This window comes from Acomys russatus, chromosome 9 (assembly GCF_903995435.1).
Source record: "Acomys russatus chromosome 9, mAcoRus1.1, whole genome shotgun sequence".
NCBI classification, from domain to species: Eukaryota; Metazoa; Chordata; class Mammalia; order Rodentia; family Muridae; genus Acomys; species Acomys russatus.
Window position 1 is genome coordinate 62,417,790 of NC_067145.1, and position 20,778 is coordinate 62,438,567.

The window sequence follows — 20,778 nt, forward strand, 5'->3', positions numbered from 1 at the left end:
GCTCTAGGGATTCAAATATATTTCATAGTCCTAGTATAATGAGTGCTTTCACTCACTAAGCCATGCCCTCAGCTTCCAAAAGTGCTTTAAAAAAAAAAACATGATCTTCACCTTTTCTTGTTTTGTAGGCTCAAATGCATTTATCATACTTTAAAATAGCATCGTTCATCATCATCATCATTATTATTATTATTATTATTATTATCATAGTTTAGAATTCCAGAAACATATATAGCCTCATATTTTATTTGGTATGCTGTGAGTGGAAATACATAATAGGTCTGTCTAACTTACAGATATACCCAGTATGTCACAGAAACTCATGTCATTACAGCTTAGCTTGCCTCTCTCTAAGATCTGCGATATGTTTATCTTTTGTATGTCCAAGAAAATGTGAAAATAATAACTCAGTACTTTTAATAGTTTAATGTGACAATGCAATTACCACAAGGCACAGTTGAACACAGTCTATATTATTATCTATTTTTGTACAATCACTCAGCAAAACTTGACAGCTAGAATTGCTGAGGGAAGTCGTGATAACGAGAATAATAATTCTTCAAAATTATGCAGTTTGGCATGGGCTTTGATATGTGCACCTGCCAACAATTACTTTTCAGCTAGAGAATAGCTATGCTCTAATTATGGGATGTATGGTGCAGAGGCTCTTTGCCGTCCTGCATACTCTATTAGATGAAATGTTCCCAAATTTACTTGCAAAGGTCTATGAATGCCTACTTGGTTATAAGCTATATTGCAATTGACATTGTTCAGGAGGTCTCATATAATAGGTGCTCAAGAAATATTTACTAAAGTTGCCTGTTATCCACTGCGTATGTCTCCTGTCTATTGTCCTTAGTTTACTATAATGAGTCCAAAATAATCTGAATACAAAGTCTGTGCTCTGGGTTTTCCTATTTTGCTTGAAGTATTAGCATATCTCCTTTTCGTGATGTATACTGAGCTCTGCTAACAACAAGAGACAGCACCATTCCCAATTAGCAGTTTTCCTCTCTTCAGCTAGGTAAAAGGAATAAGGACAGAAGAAATTCACTAAGGGTCTTCTGTGGGTATGACATGACAGTGGCTTTTGTTTCACTCAATATCTATATCTATCTATATCTCTATAGATATAGATAGATAGATAGATAGATAGATAGATAGATAGATAGATATAATTTCATTGACCTCTTGTCCCTACTTTGGTCATTTAGGTCTATACAGGAAACATAAATACATTATGGCTACCATCCATGTCCACCACCCATGCTCACTGCATCCAAGAACATTACAAGGAGAGCAAGTGCTTTTAACAACAGCACCGAGTCCTACCGAAGAGTATAAAACACTTAGTGCAGGAAATCACTTAACTCTTAATAGCTACAAGTAAGCATTCTTGATTTTTAATTTGTGTACTAATCTGATTTCAGAGCACATGCACAATCATCTTCAACAGTCCACAAGTACTGTTTTCCTTCCAAACTGGCTTGCATTCAATTTTTATTCATCCTTTGAGAAGACAGTCAGTTTCACTGACAGGTTCTAAAAATATAAAAATGAATAAGCTGCCTTTTTATTCCATTTAAGAGAACGGTCTCATGCAGCCCAGTCAGGCCTTGGATATGCCACGTAGGCTAATTTGATCTATATTCCCGATTCTCCTGCCTCCGTCTTCTGGGTGCTGTTATTAGAGCCATGCACCACCGTGCTCAGTTTTATGTAATGCTAGGGATCAAAGTTAGGGTTTCATGTATGTTAGACAAACACGATATCACTTGAGCTTCACCCCAAGTCTTAAGATTTCTTTATTATAAAACTCTTAATGCTAGTGGAGGAACACATGAGTAACTATACACCACTGCCGTAAGCACACAGATGCTAGCTAGGAACTGAAAGAACACTCACCATGTTACAGCATGGTCTGCTGCTTTGTAGCTAAATGTTAACTGTTTTGCTCCCTGAGGTCGGCTTGCTCTCTTTTACAGGCAGACTATCACATACCCGAAGTGATATTTGTGAACTTTGCTCCCAAGTTATCCCTGATTGGCTAAATATAAAGTTGCCTACATACGTGGGCATGGCAGAAATGAGATAAGTGGAGTTAAGGTTCCTGGGGTTGGAGGGCAGAAAGATCCTGGGAAGGGGGGCAGGAGAGAGGGACAGGAGAGGAGAAGGAAGGGAGTCTCCATGGGCTAGTGTGAAGGAGAATGACCAAGTGCCTTGGAGGAGGCAGCACTGAGCCCTGGGGATGGAGAGAAGCAGCCCAGATGAAAAGAATGTCCAAGCAGTTGTAGAAATCATGGGTGGAAAGTAGCCCAGATGGGAATAATTAAAGCAGTTGGCATGGGATGTGGGGCTGTGAGGTATCTAGGGGGGTTACGTCTGCCCAAACCCAGAGTTATCTTAGTCTTGGTTTCGATTGCTGCAAAAAAAAGTACCTTTACAAAAAAGCAAGTTGGGGAGGAAAGGGTTTATTTGGCTTACATGTCCACGTTATAGTCCATCACTGAAGGAAACCAGGACAGGAACTCAAAGAGGGCATGAACCTAGAGGCATGCACTGATAAGGAGGCCATGGAGGGATGCTGCTTTGCTGGCTTGCTCACTCATGGCTTGCTCAACCTGCTTTCTTAGAGAACCCTGGGCCACTTGCCAAGGGGTGACGCCACCCACAATGAGCTGTATCCTCCCCCATCAATCATTATTATGAAAACACCTGCTATGGCTGCCTACAACCCCATCTTATGGAAACACCTGCTATGACTGCCTACAACCCCATCTTACGAAAGTGTTTCTTGACTAAGGTTCCCTCCTATAAGACAACTTTAGCTTGTGGTAAGTTGACATAAAACTATCTAGCACACCAGCATTATAAAATAGAACAATCATGTGTGATCTGACAAAGAAATTTTAGGGCTGTGGTTCTAGTTGAATGATAGAGCACATGTACAAGGCCCTGAGTTCAAATTTCAGTGTTGCAAAAAAGGATATATTTTGCAGATAAATCAGCATATCTTCATTGTTTCTGTCTTTATGGTAGAGACAGTTTCATCAGGATTTGGTGACTTTAATTTCACCCAGGTATGACAGTCTTCACGTGATCATTATGTACAATAAAGAAATGGAGCTTGACATTTTTTCCTTAAAATTTTTAGAGTTGTATTTGTTCAGATATTAGAAAGCTGTAAGATTTTATTTTTACATGAAATTATCAAAGTCATTCAGTGTTAACTCTTTTAAAAATATTTTCCCAGTGGTTACTATTATTAATGCATTGTGAAAATGATATTGACATTTTCTTTCTTTCTTTTTTTTTTTTTTTTGCAGTTTGAATTATAGTTTACTTAGAAGCATTCAAGAGTTAGAGTGTTAATAAACAGACTATGAGTAATTAAAATTTCCATTTATTATAAATACCAAGGAATACTATTTTAACTATCCTTCCACTTTAAGTGGGAGCCCAGATTCCTTCTCTGAAACTCTTACCATGAATAAAGTCTTTAGTGTTTCGTTACCTCTTCAGCACCACCTGTACCCAAATTTCCCTTGTATACACTAGAACTCTGAAAGCAAGCTTCTTCCCTTCTATCCTAAGGATAAACTAACCTTTCAGTGGGTTAGCCCTCAACCACTACTTCCTGTTCTCTAGGGCTGGACATCCCAGAAGGGGATCACAAACATTCGAGAAGTCACCAGCATTGCTGTGTCCCCTCCCCTATACCGGAACCTTACTGACATGAATCTCTGCACACACCTTCTCTCTCTAAGATCTGCTGTGGCAGTCAGAAAAAGGGCAACTGTTAAATTTCCCTTTCCCTTTATCTAACAGGCAGGTTTTCCCCTCTATATAGGATTCTCAGAATATCTCACACTACCTAGGATTTTTCCTTAAATAAAACTTTATGCAAAATTACTGCAACACACAGTGCGCAATAGGTGCTGGTGGGCTAAGCAGCGTGCTCTTGTGCTTGCAGGCTCCTGCTACGTGATTACTCAGCTGTACCTCTGGGGTCCTCTGAAAGCAAAGTGTTACTTGCTAATTCTTTCAGGGAAATGACTTTCTTGATCTGCTGTCCTTTAAGGTCACATAGCTGTGAAGCTTGGGGTTGGTTATAGAAATTAGGAGGATAACTCTTGAAAACATTCAAGGTTAATCTTTAAAAAACAAAACACCAAACTAACATTTAACAGCCCGTTAAAACATCCACATGAACCAAAGGTAAATATTCAACTTCAGTATAAGCAGAAGGAAAAGTGGTCTACAGGGAGTCCAAGTCACACACTTCCACGTACTGCAGTGGACAGAGTTCTGTCCATGTCAGTTGAAAACTGTTCCTACCATTCATGCCATTTCTAAAGTGAAAGTTTAAGTTCTGGCCTTTGATTTGCTCCAAAAATACTGCAAAAGGTTCTGTTTTGACAATTCAGTGACTCTCGATATACATTCATCGGACTGAAAAACAAGCAAGGGCTTCCACCCACACCTCCACGACAGAAGAGATCATCTCTGAGCAGTATGCAGTTATACACACAAGCTGTGTGTATACAAGATCAGTCCTCAATAGCGGCGGCTGTACCAATCACTGTTGTTGACTTGAAGGACCTCCGTCACAACCTGCAGCATATCGTAATTGTGTTTTCTCAGCAGCCTGAGGTTCAGCTGCCTGTCACAGAATCCCATTTCAAAGAGGTGGGCCATCATGGCTGCTGTCTGATCTTCAGAAGTGATGGGCTGTGCAGTGACGGGTGGCCTAGAAAATTGGGCTTTGAAGGCAGAGGCAGCAACAGACAAAGCCCCCTTCCCCAGTCCTCCAGCAATGCTGCTCCCACTGCCGTGCTGTGAGTGGTCACAGCTCCTCTGTCTGCTGCTCATGAGTCCTGACAAGCCTCGGGGCTTTCCTCTGATCCGATCAGGGACTGAAGGAACTTCTTGGATGGGAGCTAGCGAATCCACTCCTGGGGACCCAAACTGAACACAAGGGGAGCGCCCGGACACTGCTGGTGGAAGTCCTACCACCTCAGGGACGAAGGGCACTGTGTCCAGAGTCTATGAGGTCGTGAGGATGTCACTAACGCTCTGCTCTTGGGGCTGGCTCTCCTCTCCTGGGAGTCTCTCTCCAGCTTCACCGGTTGGTTCCTGCCTAGCCTCAAGCCCAGGCTTGTCTTCAGCTCCTCACTCCAGGGGGCAGCTGGTGTCAAAGCACTCAGGTGGGATGATGATGTAATCCTCAGAGGAAGCAGAAGACTGACTTTGAACTTCATACGGGAGTTCCTCTTCTTCCTCCTCAATGACTTCTTCCTCAGCAATGTGGACAAGCTCCTCCCTCTTAGCTCCAAGTGGTCCTTCTTCAGGCAAGGCAAACTTCAAGGAAGAATCCTTTCTGCAGAACCAGGTAGCTCAACTGGATGCTGTCCCTCTGTGGAACGTAGCTGTAAATCACTCTGTGGGGACCTCTGCCTTCAAGGTGGGTTGCGGTCTGGAGCAGCATCCAGGGTAAGGGGTTGCATTACAGTCTCACACACAAACTGCGACCCGCTCAGATCTTCCTCTGTTCCTTCCACTGAAGCAATGGCTTCGGCCTTACTCTTTGCTGACATGGTGGCATCAGGAGGTGCTTTAAATCCCGCCCCTTCACTCTCTTCCTGTATCTGCCCCAAGCCTGGCTTCTCTATTAAAGGACTATGATGTGGCAGAGGAGACATGCAAGGAGTCAAACCCACAGGGGTGCTGTGGGGCACTCTCTCTAACTCTTGCACAATGTTTATACCCAGCAGCTAAAGGACAGCAGGTTCTGGGCAGTCAGGAGGTCCACAGGTGCAATGTAGAATTCGCTCTCACTGGCAACACTTTGTGTCTTCGTTGGGATACTGGTCCTGGTCCTTTCTGTCTGCTTTGTCACTTCACCCAGTGGAATCTCTTCTTCAGCCGGAAGAAAAGCTTCCTCTTGCTCACGGGTGAGATCATCAGCTTTGCTTGAGCTGATCACAGTCATTTCAACGCTGCCAGGGCTCTCAGAGGACGGTAAAGGATCCACTACAATACTGCACCACACCCGAGGCCCAAACTGCTGGCCTTTGTGAGAAAGACGCCAATGCCAAGTGTATGTCCCCTCCATGGTTGGAGTGACAAACTCCACAAACACAAGGCCCACACGGCCAGCCTTCAAACAGGGAACTAAGACATCCTTCTTCTCTGTAGAAGCCAAAGTCAAGTTTCTCCACATGAACTCGAGCTTTGTGTCTGTATTCAACTTCCCGTTCCCTGTGTTTTTCATCCTCCAGTGTTTGATAAACTTAGTTCCTGGCTGAAGATGAGTCCCATCGGGCAAATTCTCATCCACAAATGCTGTGCTGAGCATCAGCATAACTGGGGCACAGGGCTGCAAAAGAAGCGTCAGGGTGTTGGACCGCAGCAATCTCTCTGGCTGGTCCAAAGAGAACTTGGGACTCTGGAGACTATGGATCAAATTCCACAAATGAATCTTCCTGTGGAGTTTACGCTGCCTTTTATGCTCCTTGACCTCTGTTTTCCGCTATTTCTTCTCAGCACACAACCTTTGCTTTTCTGCTTTCACAAAATTCGTATCCACTTGTTTTTGGAGCCTGACTTGTTCTAGAGCAGCAGGCAGACGAGGAGTGGAAAAATGACTCGGAGGAAATCACAACAGGTCTCCGCAACTTTAGCAGGATGTGGTTAGTGTCACAGGCGTATGGTCCAGGTTCACAATCTTCACAAATGTAGGACGGGCACAGGCTACACTGGTAACGCACACCGACGATCCTCTTTTGGCAGTGGCTGCAAGCAATATGCCAGCTGAACTGGTTCTCTGGCAAAAACAGTGTTTCCTCAGAAACAGGCCTTGAGACAGCCAAGGGTGGCTTGTTCTGGAGGACAAGCTTTTCCCGCAGCCTCTGCTCAAGTGTCTCAACCGTTTCCTTAACCACTTGTCCTCTGACCGTCTCCAGGTAGCTTGTAAACCAGTCTGGGGGTTTATCTTGAGGCTGGTCCGTGCCACAAGGAGCAAGTGAACATGGCTGTGCTGCAGGCTCCTCTGTGGTCTTCATGTCTGATCCCAAGACTCTCACCAGTGATGAATAATGTGCAAGTGGCTTCTTCCCTGTCCTGGTAGCTGCTGGTTTTTCTACTACAATTTGGGGGAATGTTTCATCTATAACATAACGTGGACTTGCATCTGTAGCTGGTTTCCTTGCTTAAATCTTAAGTGCTTCTTCGTATTCTCCTTGACTAGTGGTGGATATCTCTTCATTTCCCTCATCCAGGGATTTTATTGGGATTTTATTCAGATCAAATGAAACTTTTACCACAGGTTCAACATCAGCTCAAGTTGTCTTTTCTGGATCCGAAACCAGAGAGATTTGAGTTTCATTTTTAAAAGTCACATTTAGAGTAGCCTGTGGTCCCGTGCTGTGGGGCTGAGGCTATAGTCCCAGATATTCAGGAAGTTGAAGCAGTTGGTAGTTAGAGTCGAAGAGTTCTAGGTCAGCCCAAGAATCGTGGGGCTGGATGGGAATTCTAGAACTTGCAGCTTCTTTTAGTCTATTCTCTGTGCGCAAGACAGGAAGACAGAGTACAACGAGGCATAGCAGCTAGCTTGCGCAGCCGCGAGTTTCCACTGTTATGACTGGGTTACTATGCTAATCGTGCCTGCTTCCGGTGTTGGGCTATTGACATTTTCTTGTTTACAAAATTGGTAATAAATATTCAGATAGGAGTAGGCACTTATTGTACTTTAAAACAACTTTAAATTCTATTTCGTGTAGTTCAGTTACATCAGTTTCTCGTGAAATACATTGAGAACACACTTAGGTGTGATTTAAGGAGAAAATATCTGCTTACCAGTGCTTTATAAGTTCCAGACATTTATAGACAAATATTTCAAAAAACCATGCAAGACAAAACCACTGATGGACAATTGTTGGCGTAGTTGATATTTCTTTCTAAAGTGGGTAAGGAAGGAAACTATCAGCTATGCCAGAAGTATAAAACTTAACAGTGTCTGTAAAATTACACACAAGTAAACAGTAATAGACAAAGTGTTATATGTTTTAACAGGAAAAGGTGTTTATTTCTATGTAATAGGAAATCTGAAAGGACCTGGTTGCTTATCATATATCCATGTTCAACATGTCTCAGGACATATGACTAGGCTCACGATGAGGAGAATTTAAACCGCTATGTCACTGTGGAGGTGCTCTAGAAGAACCAGTGAGGAATGTACACATAGAGCACCATTAATCCTACTGTAAGACGCCATACCTCCATCTGCAGGGGCCCAGATGCAGTCCGGTGCTCGGACAATAACCTCTGTCTTCCATCATGTCTGTTCTTCAGCCTGCCAGCTTTCAGAGCTCTAATGCAAACCCCATGCTGTTTCAACCCAACCACAAAGCCCAGGCTCACAAGCCGTCCCGATGCCCTATGTCTCTGGTCCCACATTCTCCTCCGAGCCTCGTCCTTCATATTGTTCATTATGTCATTGGACTTGGTCATCAGCAAAACCAATCAGTGGATGCACATCCTTCTGTGATTGCCACTTCCGCACTAGCCCAAGATAGGTTGCACATCGTTCCTGTTCTATATTCTCTTTCTCATCTGTGACCAAATAGACAAGTCATTTCTGAAGGAAGTCTGAATTTAATCAATGTCCTGATAAAGTTCCCCTTCATGAAAGACACTGGATAGGAAAACACCCAGCTCTGCTAACTGCAAGGTTCCTTTTCATTTTTGCTACTCATGTGATCAAGACACCATGCTAATAACAGAATGTGTCTGGCTTCCTTCAATTATGTCTAGACCATAAGGTCTAAAAGGTGAAGCTTTACATAGGAAGACGGTTTGAGAAAAGGGAAGATTCAGCATGGCTGTCAGTGCGGAGTTTCATGAGCAACTGTAAAGGACAACAATTTATTGCACATCTTACTGGGTTCTCTAGCAAAGTTCAAGTAAAAAGTTTGCAGAATCCATATGCCGTCACCTCTCTAAAGGTCATATTATTACCTCCTTCATTTTGCTTTTCCAGCCTAAATTATTTCAATGAGCTAAAATTAAATGTTATCTTACTTTTAATACTAAAGTCCTTCTGATTATTTTAATAACATGAAAATTGCATCAGTATAACCCAAAGTACATAATCACCTGAGTAATGATCCGATGGATTAATTTTACATTAAAATTTATTCAATTAATTAACAGCAGTTCACTGAAATTATAAATGTGCAAAAACATCTCCCCACTAGGAAAAAAAGATGGCATGATTGAAAAGAGGGTCACTTTTGGTTCTGGCTTATTTATTGTATAGCTAATACAGACAAATAGATTCATAAGATGATCCTATCACATTTCCTATATTGATTAAAAAAATAAAAATGGAGGGTTTTAAAACTCTGTAACAGAAAGTAAACATTTGTCTTGTTTTCATGTTGGTCATTTCCTTTTCAGGGTAGCAGGATAATTTCACCTAGATACCTACTGTTCAGTCAGGGAAGTGACGGATAGCCAAAACTAACTACATAAACAATGAATAGGAATTTAGTGGGTCAACATCAGGAAACAAACAATACTGAAAGGTTTCTGAAGGCCAGTTTATATGTAACAAGTTAGTGTTCAGCAAGTAAATTGTGAACCTAAAAGAGAATAGACTTCTCCTGACACTACTAATAAGCTGTGAACCTCATCTTAATATTTGAAAGCAAGTCTTTTTCTATAACAGAGCAATCTTTAAATTTTTTGAGATATGTGGAAATATAAGTATCCTTTATAGTTTGTCATTGAGCTTGTAACTTATTTCAAAATAGCTTCCTTTATTTTGCTAATTCTTTCTACTTTTATTGCTGTTTGTTGTTCATGTATCAACTTCTATTCATTTTAATTTTATTTTGTTTATTATTAGTGTGTGTGTGCACATGCACATGTGTGTTTGTGTGTATATGTGTTTGTGTGTTGTGTTGTGTTTGTGTGTGTGTGCACACATGTGTGTTTGTGTGTGTGTTTGTGTGTTGTGTTTGTCTGTGTGTGCATGCATGTGTGTTTATGTGTGTGTGTTTGTGTATGTGTTTGTGTGTGTGTGTGTTTGTGTGTGTGTGTGTGTGTGTGTGTGTGTTTACACATTCTACAGCATGCTTGTTCAGGTCAGAGGAGAGCTTTTTTACATAAATCCTCTTCCTCCACTTTTCTGTGTGCCCTGTGGGTTGACCTCAAGTGTTCAGGACTGCATCCAGCTTGAATGACAAGTACCTTTTACTTCTAACCCATCTCACTGGCCTTAAGCTCTTAGTCAACCAATTCATTGAGGTTATTAATATTAAATTCAATTCTTGATATTTTTTATTGCTCTAAAATTGACACTAGGCAGAACATCTGAATGTCTGGTGAATCTGTCCAAAAAAATAATAATAATAATAATTCTTAGGTTAACATTCCAGATCCATACCAGTAAAAATTTGTTTTATTTCAATATCTCATCATCCTACCTTGAGAGACAATAGCAAATGTGGACCATCAACACCATTTCTTGTAAGACATCAAGGCATTTCAGGGCTTCATGAATGCAAACCAGCCCTGTGCAAATAGATCAGTTAGCAATAAAAACCCTGACTGTCTCTTAGGACCAACTAACCCATGCCCCAGATGTTATTAACTGATGAATTTAACAAAAGACATGGAATGGTAAATGAGTAAAATATTGATCAACAGCTTCCAGAGAGGATGCTCAATGATGTTACACAGAAGGTGCCAGAAAAATCCATGTTTATGCCTATTTAAGGGAAGTCATTTAAAGTTCGATTTCAACTGGAGAATAATAATATAATAACAAGGAATAAAATATGGCCATGGTCAATACTATAGACTGCGAACAAGTCAAATGAGCAGAATATTCATCCCTGGGGAAGAACACAAGAAAGAAATAATCTATGCCAAAAGGAAACAAGAGCTTCAGGAGAATGTGCCCACTGTAATTCAGAGGGAAATGTCCTCCATCTGGTTGAATGACAGCAGAAGCAAAGAATCCTAAACTTGAACTTAAAGTTCAATGTGTGAAAGTAAAGTCTTGTGTAAAATTACTGCTGACAAGTTCTAAACTAAAGATTCACACATAGCAATAAATGCTTCTAACAATATTACTTTTATACCAGTTAATGGGTCCTGAGAGAATCAAAAAAGAAGAGATCAAGACTAACAATAAGAATGAGTAATTTTAAGAGCATATAAGTGATGTGAGATTGAGACAAGTCATTATTAAAATGTAGTATCTATTGTCTCCCACAGACTTTCTTTACATATAAAACATACCTCTTCTCCTTGAGGGTCAGAACACAGTCAAAGGAATGATACTGGGTGATCCATGCTTTGGGGAAACTGTGAGAGAGGCCCCAGGGAAAACAGCAGAGGGTCTTTTATCTCAAGGGCATTTTGCTCTCTGGGTTGTTCTTGAATGTAATTTTGTGCCTTTTATGATAAACATTTACATTCAATTTATCAGACATGTTTATTACTGTTGTGCGTCAGAACATAGCTGTAGAACCCAATCAGGTTAGTGTGCCCCGAATCTGGATATGTATTTGATTACTGACATTTGTCACATGTCTTTCTGAGCATTTTTATCATGTCTTTTACAGCTCAAACAACCTTCCTTGGATCATCCCTTTCTTTGTTACATTCATGTGTGGAAATAGAACAATACTGAAGTAATGCTGTCTATAGCGTTAGACTATAGTCTGCCCAATTCTTTCTGGTCCTCAGATCGCAGTTCTTACAGACAGATCTGCATAGGTTCATGGAAGTTGACATTGAGTATCAGGAAAAAACTGCTTAAGTCACAGGTATCAATGCCTGAAGCTGCTTCTCATAAATGTTCATCTATGTGGATTATTATGATGTTTTTGGAAGTACAGAAATAAAAGTAGTATATTTAAAAAACACATTGAGGTAATTGGATAGTATAAAATGCTGTACTAATTTATCACAATCAGTAAAACTTCAGTAACTGTTTATTAATTGTACCAATTAAATGTTTATTAAACAACAGATCAGTTATAGATAGAGGAACAGAAAGATTATAGAGAAGATGATAGATAGATAGATAGATAGATAGATAGATAGATAGATAGACAGACAGACAGATAACAAATATATGCCATGCTTAGTTGATATCTTTGAGGGAAAAGAGAAGAGGAGTGGATCTGTGGGAGGGGAGGGACTGGGAAGTGAAGAGAGAAGAGAAACTGCAGTCTGGATGTAATAAATGAGATAAGAATTAACCAGAGGGGGGGAGAGAAACTATATTTTTCTCTCCTCTTTGTCTTTTTTTTAACCACTGTTTGAACTTCTTCCATAGAAATTTCAGTAAAGAAAAAAAAACTACATTTTTTCTCTAAGATATAACACTTACAGTGTACCCATGATATAAGGATTACATGCTAAACATCAATATCAATTTTCACATTTTAAAATATGTTTTTATGTGAATCAATAAATTTTAAATGTATGCTTTATATGTGAATTATAAATTATATGACAGATGGATTGACCAATAATAGATACATGTAAGACAGATACAAGATGATGGATAGATAGATAGATAGATAGATAGATAGATAGATAGATAAACATTAGTATGCTTATTATATTTAGACTGAGAAATTCTGAATTCAGTTTTGTTTTGCTTTATTGCACATGCAATATCTTCATCTAAAATCAATAGAGTCCGGCAAGTTTTTGCTGAACCTACTGTACTCACTCCCAGACTCCAATTACTGCAGAGCCTGGATGAATGGAATAAACAACCAGACAACAGAAAGAACTGTGTATTGGTGAAACTCAAGTCACGCCACCATGATTTCTGTAAGTGATGCTGATGAGAAAGGGCCCTGATCCAGTCAATCTGACCAGTGCTCACAGGGAGGTGTGTACTACTAGAGGTTTAAGACACTGGGTATTCTGAAATCCAGACCACAGCCTTCTGTCCTGATACAGCCCCTGCGAAGACTTAAGTAAATTGAAGGAGGTCCTTAGTGCAACCCTCAAGCCTCCCCTGTCTTTCAAAAGCTTCTTGAAACAAACAAACAAACAAACCTTCAATGTTAATTGTTGTGTTTTCTTTAATAAGACAGACACATAAACATGTTTAAATTCATCTATTGAGCTACCCAAAGCAGTTTACTTGAGGACATGGCCAATAAATTTAATAAGAGATGAGTCATCAAAAATTTCACTCATACCCTGCTTTGAACCCAAAGTGGAGCTAAGCTTTGTGACAGTTTTAATAGCTTTCCATACAATACTCTCAATGAGTTAATAATGTATTTAAGAAGATGATTATAATACATGACACAAATGTGACGATACGACAGCATGTAATTGAGAGCTAAATTGTGTGGAACACCACCTACGTACTGTCAAAGTTGGAAGGAGATAAATTGGTGGAAGCTGAAACACAAAAGAAGGAATTGAACTACATCTTTTTTGTTTTTATATTTGTTTTTTAGATGTGGTCTGTCTGCGTAGCTTTGGCTCCCTTGGACCCACTTTGTAAATCAGGCTGGCCTTGACAATGCCCAACATCTAGCTATATCATTAAAAGTAGATTTTAAATGTAGATGGTCAAAATAAAGACACTGGGTTCAGAAAGAAGGAAGAAATAGAATACTCAAAAACATAATTGGTACAACCCCTAAGCAGAATTAAAATACGAATAAAGAATATGGACACTGAACATCAAATCTTCAGACTAATATCTCAGAACAAACTGTACTTCCAAGTGACTCGTACTGTTCTCGGTTCTCATAAAACTATGAGAAGTGGGAGCCATTGTTTTCTCATTTTTAAACATAGTAACTGAGGCCGACTGTAATGGCCAAAGCTCCTTCAGTTAATGCACTGTAGATGAAGATGTCAACTGCCCCAAAATTCTGAAGACACATAAAGAGGAGTTTGGGATAAAGTCAAAGAAAAGACTGGAGATCTATGTGCTGAGCTGTCTCACTCTGTAGAGCACAACTCTCTCTTGTTCTTTTATTATTAAAAATATATTCTGCTCATATAATTTATCCTGATTATGGTTTTCCCTCCCTCTCCACCTCCAGTTCCTCACCACCTTCTCTCCCATCATAATCTACCTTCTTTCTGTTTCTCACTAAAAAACAAACAGGCTTCTGAGAGATACTAATAAGACATAGTAAGATAAAATTAAATGCATTGAAATAGGAAAAAGCAAACAGAAGGAAAGATCCTAGGAAGTGAAAGAGACAGAGACAGACACAGAGAGAGAAAGACAGACAGACAGACAGAGACAGAGAGACGCATTCAGATATCCCTTAAGAGCACTAAACTGGAAGCCATAATACATACATAAAAGACCAGTAAGGTTAAAAAGAAAGAAACAAAGAGAGAAAAATAAAATGAGATAAAATCTCATAAATAGGAAGGAAGAAGAACCTAACTAACTAAGGATTAGCAAAGACTTCAGGAACTTAAGAAAAGCCATCTAAGATAATATGAAATATTATGTACTCTCTGAAAATCAGTAAAATAGAGAGGAAAGAGTTCAAGAAAGTGCACACAACCTAAGATAAGACAGTATGTATTAAGTCCATACAGTAAAATGTTTCTATAGTATATTCTTATGTGATTTTAAATGTATTGTATGATATGTGGTGCAGCAAGTCTTATGTTAGGCACTATTAATTATTTTCTATGACAAATACAATACACTGTTTAGATAATTAAGCAAAAAATACACTGTAAAGTTTGTGGATACACAAAATACTTCATTCCATCATGCCAGAGACAATGACATTTACTTTATTACTTATTTGTTAGTATATGCATGCACATAGATATCGAAAGTTGATATGGATATAGGTTATATCTATTGATGTTATAATTTACATTTTATAGACTTTATGTTTGTTTGTATTTTAATTTTGTGTAGGCCAAGGGCACACATGCAGTGGTGTGAGTGTGGAGGTCAGAGAACAGCTGACAGCAGCTGGCTATCTCCTTCTATAATATGGGCTCCCAGGATCAGACTCAGGTTCCTGTGGTTGACAGGAAGTACTTTACCTGCTGAGCCATATCACTGGTCCTGTCTCCCACAACAACATTAGGATAAAACACTACTTATATTTTAAGGCTGTGCTTTTTATGCAAAGGACAGATGAACATCTGATCATTTAATATATCTTAATTACCATTCTTTAGTGGTTTTTTTTTTTTCAGAGTTCATGGAGATCATTGAAGAGAAAGTGCTAAACATGCAATCATAATATGTTTTGTTCATCTATATGGACTTTCTGATTTTGGAATTTTTACAAAACTGAGACCTACCATGTCCATATACCAGCAAGTTATTTATTTTTATTTCTAAATGTTGATGTTTCCCCTTCCAAAACTTGGAAACTTCTCTTGATGAATTACGATAATCCACACCATAGTTATGCCTTCTTTGGGGAGTCCTAATGCTATAATTAATTTATTTATAGTAGATCAGTTCATAATAAATATGTGATGCATATAAACTCAATGTTGTATTTTTCTTTATAGCACTATGTTTTCTTATTAAAAGTTCAACCACTGTCAACTGCTCAATCAGTAAGAAAGCATTAAAATAAAAGCCAGTTTTGAGTGGTTCTTTGTGAAATATTACGTTTTCTTTTAGCAAGTTTTATTGACTTAAGAAGATATGGCTCTTTGATAAATGTAATTCGATTTGCTGTATTTCTGTTCTGTTTGCCAGGATAGCTGCTTCTCAGATTTCTTGGGACTCTCTGTCTCTGCATCTCATCATCACGGAAGAGAACTGAGGTTACAGATGCCCTCCATGTGTCACATAATTTACATGTGTCCCGTGAATTTGAATTCACACCCTTGTACTTGGAGAGTAAACTCCAGTCAGCTGAGCCATCAACCTACTCATTGAATCAATAATTTTTAATGTGTGTACATAAATTGCTAAATAGGTAGAAAGGTGTATGTATGCTTACTGTAGGTAGAAAGGTGTATGTATGCTTACTGTATATTTGTACATGCATGCATATCTTTTACATACAGGGTTATCTTAATATACTGCCATTATATTCATAAGCACACATACATGAAGTTATAGACAAAAATATATACACATAAACAATATGCACCTGTTATGCATATTTCTTCTCAATACTTTACTCCCTCTACTTCGGTCATAAAGCCAAAGTAGTCAGTCTAAACTCCTATTAATAAAATGAAAAATGAGTTAATTAGCAAACTTTGCTCAATGTTTTAGCATATATTAATTATCCATTAAACAGGATTCATTGTGACATTTTCAGGTGTACAGAATGCATTGCTATCATAATTGCCAACCCTACACCCCCGCCCCATGTATTCTTTCTTATTCTTCTCCCAAATGCAAGTTACTGAACTTCTAAACCACATAAAACTGCAATGAAATCAGTTCTCGTCACATCTGTGCCCAGCAATAGTCCCTTGATAGTCATTTCATCTGGATGAAAGTGACCAAAGGAATAGTGTTTAAAAGCTTACAATATGTCCTGATAAGATAAAAACTCTACTGCATTAATTTTAAATAGTTTCCCCAAGTATTACTCATGGTGATCACATTTAGAGATCAATATGACTTCTTATCTTTAAAATTCTATTTCCTATCCAAAGTTTAGTTCTAGAGAACTAGTATCTTTCAAATCTAATTTATTTTAAAATGTTAACATTTAAATATGAAATATTGTGTGCCCTTAGGCTATTTTTAAGTTCTCACCTTCTGACAGCTAATTATAACTTAGTTTTAGACAACAGGCATATTTCAGTTATCTACTACTCCAAGGGATGAATAGAGTTCTTATAGTTTCATATGCTGCAACGTTTCTCTGCATGAATAAAAAGCAGAACTGCAGAGGATCATTTCTTTACCTCATATCAGGCTGTTGGAATATCCCTTCCATCTCTCCTTCTGGTGAAGGCATTGGTTGAGGTAGAAGAAGAGGAATCCTTTCATTGTTAAGGAGATTCAAGTCTATCAGAATAAGGGATTTGTAGTTGACATCAGCTTCCTGTAGGCTGTGATCTACAGTTGACATCAGCTTCCTGTAGGCTGTGATCTACAGTTGACATCAGCTTCCTGTAGGCTATGATCTACAGTTGACATCAGCTTCCTGTAGGGTGTGATCCAAGACTCTGCCTTTGGTCCTTTCTTTTCTGGAAGGCGAACTTTTGAATCTCTGGTTCCGAAGGCACAGAAGATATTATTATTTTAATCATTGTCTTTATGCCTCAGTTTATTTTTGCTTTTATTAAATTGAATCTGAGTACTAGTATGTTAAATTGGTTATTGTACTTTTTTTTTAACAACTTGTTTTTTTCTTCAAATGAGACTTTCATTTGTGAAATGGTATTTCATTTAGAAATGGTATGACTATTGCTTCTCTTATAGTGTGTCAATCACAACTGATTCCTAGACTTTGGAGAGAAAATGTACAAATGACTGTTCTTTGTCACATTTTTTTCATTAAAAATTTCCATATGAGAAATCAACCAGAGGTGAGATCCTCATTGCTCCCAAAGACAGAAAATTTATAATTCTGAGATCATTTTCACTTTTCAAAAAAACAAAAACAAAAAACAAAGCAACAACCAAATAAACAAAAACTGTTCTGTACCTCGCACACACTGAAACTTCTCCTCGGGTATCTAATACTTTTCTGCTTTATAAATGCCCTTATTTAAAAAAAAAAAGATATTGGTAAATTGTATATGAAGTTGAGTTTGTTTAGATCTCAAATATCCAGTCCACATAACAATCAAATCACGATAGGACGTTCTTAAAGCTAACAACCTGTGGACTGTTCCTTCCACACTGGAGGAAACTTGGAGGCTATTACTACAGGTTCACATTGAGGAGAAAGGTCATCATATGGGCTCTTAATTCCTGCCTCTAATCTAGCCTTATCTTAGTATAAGAAGAGTCTGTGTTTGCAATAGGCTTCTCAGTCTGTTCCTTAATATTCTGGGGTTGAAAACCCAGTTGTCAGTTGGCTCTGTAAGACTTCTGTTAATCCCAAAGATGGGAGGAGAAAGACTACCAATCCAAATCATCACGGTTAAATTAATTAAAGCAAGCTTTTATTTTTATGTACATGGGCTCCAACCCTCAAGGAGTAGCTCAAGAGGTCAGCATTGGATGTGAGGAAGACAAGGCTCAGGGGTATAGGGTTTCCAAATGGTGATTTGGTGGGCAAAATAGGCAGGGTTACCAGAGCAGAACATAGGCACAACAAAATAGTTCCTCCTGAAACAAAGACATGGTTGCAAGGTGGGCAAAGCAAGCTAGTCACAGGTGATCATATGACCCTTTGCACCTTTTTGAAACAAAGTCATGATTGCCATTTCTGAAATAGGTAGTACAGATCCACTTACAGTTAGGGTTACAATTGGAGCATAGCTTAATCCTCCAGAGACTGAGGTTTAATTATAATGAAGAATGAACCTAATTTGTCTTGACTATAAGATGTCTTTTAAGCCTCAGATGGAAGCAGGCTAGTTTTTCACTTCCTCACATTCACTTTGGTTTAGGAGACAACACACACTTTCGATTTCCGAGCCCTTCACAGCTTTACAAGACAAACGCTGTTTCAGATGCAGCCGCCTCCATCCTTGTAAGTCGGTTACTCTTTTTGGTACTTTATCAGCTCACGGTTTGGAAGCTTTCTCCCACTCCAGCTCCATTCGACACCACAGTATTTTGTGTCTTATAAACCCATTTACTTTCCATTTTTAGTAGAGTCTGAAGAGAGCAGAAGCAAATGTATAAATTAAATACTTTAAGCTTCTATCTCTCTCTTCTTTCAAAAATTTCATTTTCTAATGCAATATCATACCTTCAAATTTTCTTTTATATGGTGGGAATAAAATTTATATAAACTATTGTAATATGGACAAATGGTAGCATAGACATTTCATTTTATTATATTATTATGAAATAAAGCATTCCATTTTCAAAAAGTTTTAATGATTTTGTATTATTAATCTGAACCCTGATGTAAATTTTGAAAGAGTCAACAGTCCATAGTCATCAGTTTTCCCTGAAAATGTAAGAATCCTCCTTGCTCAGAAATTAAATTCTCCATAAGCTATGTATATTTGAAAATATTATTTTCAAATTATTATCTTTTGTCTGTAAAATTTTGACATCTCTGTCTGTAAAATCGTATACATTAAAATTATTTGAACAAGCCAGAATTAACTTTTAAAATCTTATTATAATTAAACATATAAGGCTTGACATTTTATTCTTTTTAGCTACACAGTTTATTTGCATTTGCTGCGTTGACAAGCTATGTAGACGCCACCACCACCTATTTCAAACTTCTCATTACCCCATTCAGGAACTCCAACCTCAGTGAACTATGATTCCATTCTATTCTCTTCCAACTTCTAGTCACACAGATTCTAGTTTTTTCTCTGGGGTTTTTGTCTACTCTAGATACTTTGCATAGACATAACTGCATACTATTTCTTTTCATGTCATTTGTCATATGGCATACATCCTTAGAAAGCAATTTTCGAGGTTCACCACCACTGTAGTATTTCCCAATTTAATCTTCCTCATGACTACATAAAACACCAGTGTATAAAGCAGCAGACCCAGATTACATAACCTATTATGGACATTTGGATTATTTTCATCTCTGGGCTGCAGTGAACACTGAAGCACATGGACCAGATTCCCATTTTCAATTAATTTGCCCAGAAACATAACGATGGAATAATTTGTTTAGTGGGAAATATTATATCTTGATTTTGGAACATCAAAACCTCCTTCTGTCGTATCACATATCTCTCTCCCATGCCTTCCACCAGTGCACAGACATGCATGTTTTACACATCATGTAGTTAGCAAACATCAAAAGAATGCGCATTATGTACGTTTTGTACTTACTTTTATTTTACCTCTCCTGAGTTTGAGAATTCTTATTTAAATCTAAGAGATAGAATTCAAAAGTTGTCTTTGTATGCAGAAGCCTGACAGGCTTTCCTTATCAGCAGTTCTTCCTCCATTTCACTTATACGCTTATGAACTCCTTGTGAATATTCCTTGAACATGCTACAAATGGCCATCTAAGTTTTTTCTCCAAAAATGCAAAAAGTTCCTGTCACTAACTTTTCACAGAAGTTGTGTTATATTTATCTAACCTCAAATATGTGGCTTTTTGCTAAAGATTTACTATGTATGTAAGTAAGTATGTATGTATGTATGTACATATGTGTGTGTGTGTGTGTATGCATGTGTTCAGGTGCTTGTGGAAGACAGAAAGGGTGTCAGATCTCACGGAGCTAGGGTTACAAGCAGCTATGAGCTACCTAGCATGCGGTGGGGGAGTGAGATAGGGCAGGTGCTCTTAACCACTGACTGTCTCACCCCCAGACGCATGCCACTTTTATTTTCAGCATCCTGTAGTCATTGGAATAACTTCAATTAGTTAAGTATTTGGTGACACTCATATCTTATTAAGAATCTACTGAATACAAAAATGTGTTATAGGCTTAATATTCCTCACACTTTGTTTCATGTTGGCATTACATTGGAATCACATATGCAGTCAAACACACCAAACCGGCAGCTCTCCCTAACTGTAAAACTCAGAAGCAAAACATGAGGAACCAATTTCTCTAGCTGTAGAGAGGAATTTATGCAGTGTGCAGCAGCAGCATATGTGAAGCTGACTATGTTTGCCAAAGGCACAAGAAAATGTGACTGATTTTTAT

At 38.5% G+C, this 20,778-nt stretch overlaps 1 pseudogene; it reads right to left on the bottom strand.

The window, feature by feature from the left end:
* Window positions 1–4,557: 4,557 nt before the first annotated feature.
* LOC127193656 (next to BRCA1 gene 1 protein-like) lies at window positions 4,558–8,490 on the bottom strand (annotated as a pseudogene).
* Window positions 8,491–20,778: the final 12,288 nt, after the last annotated feature.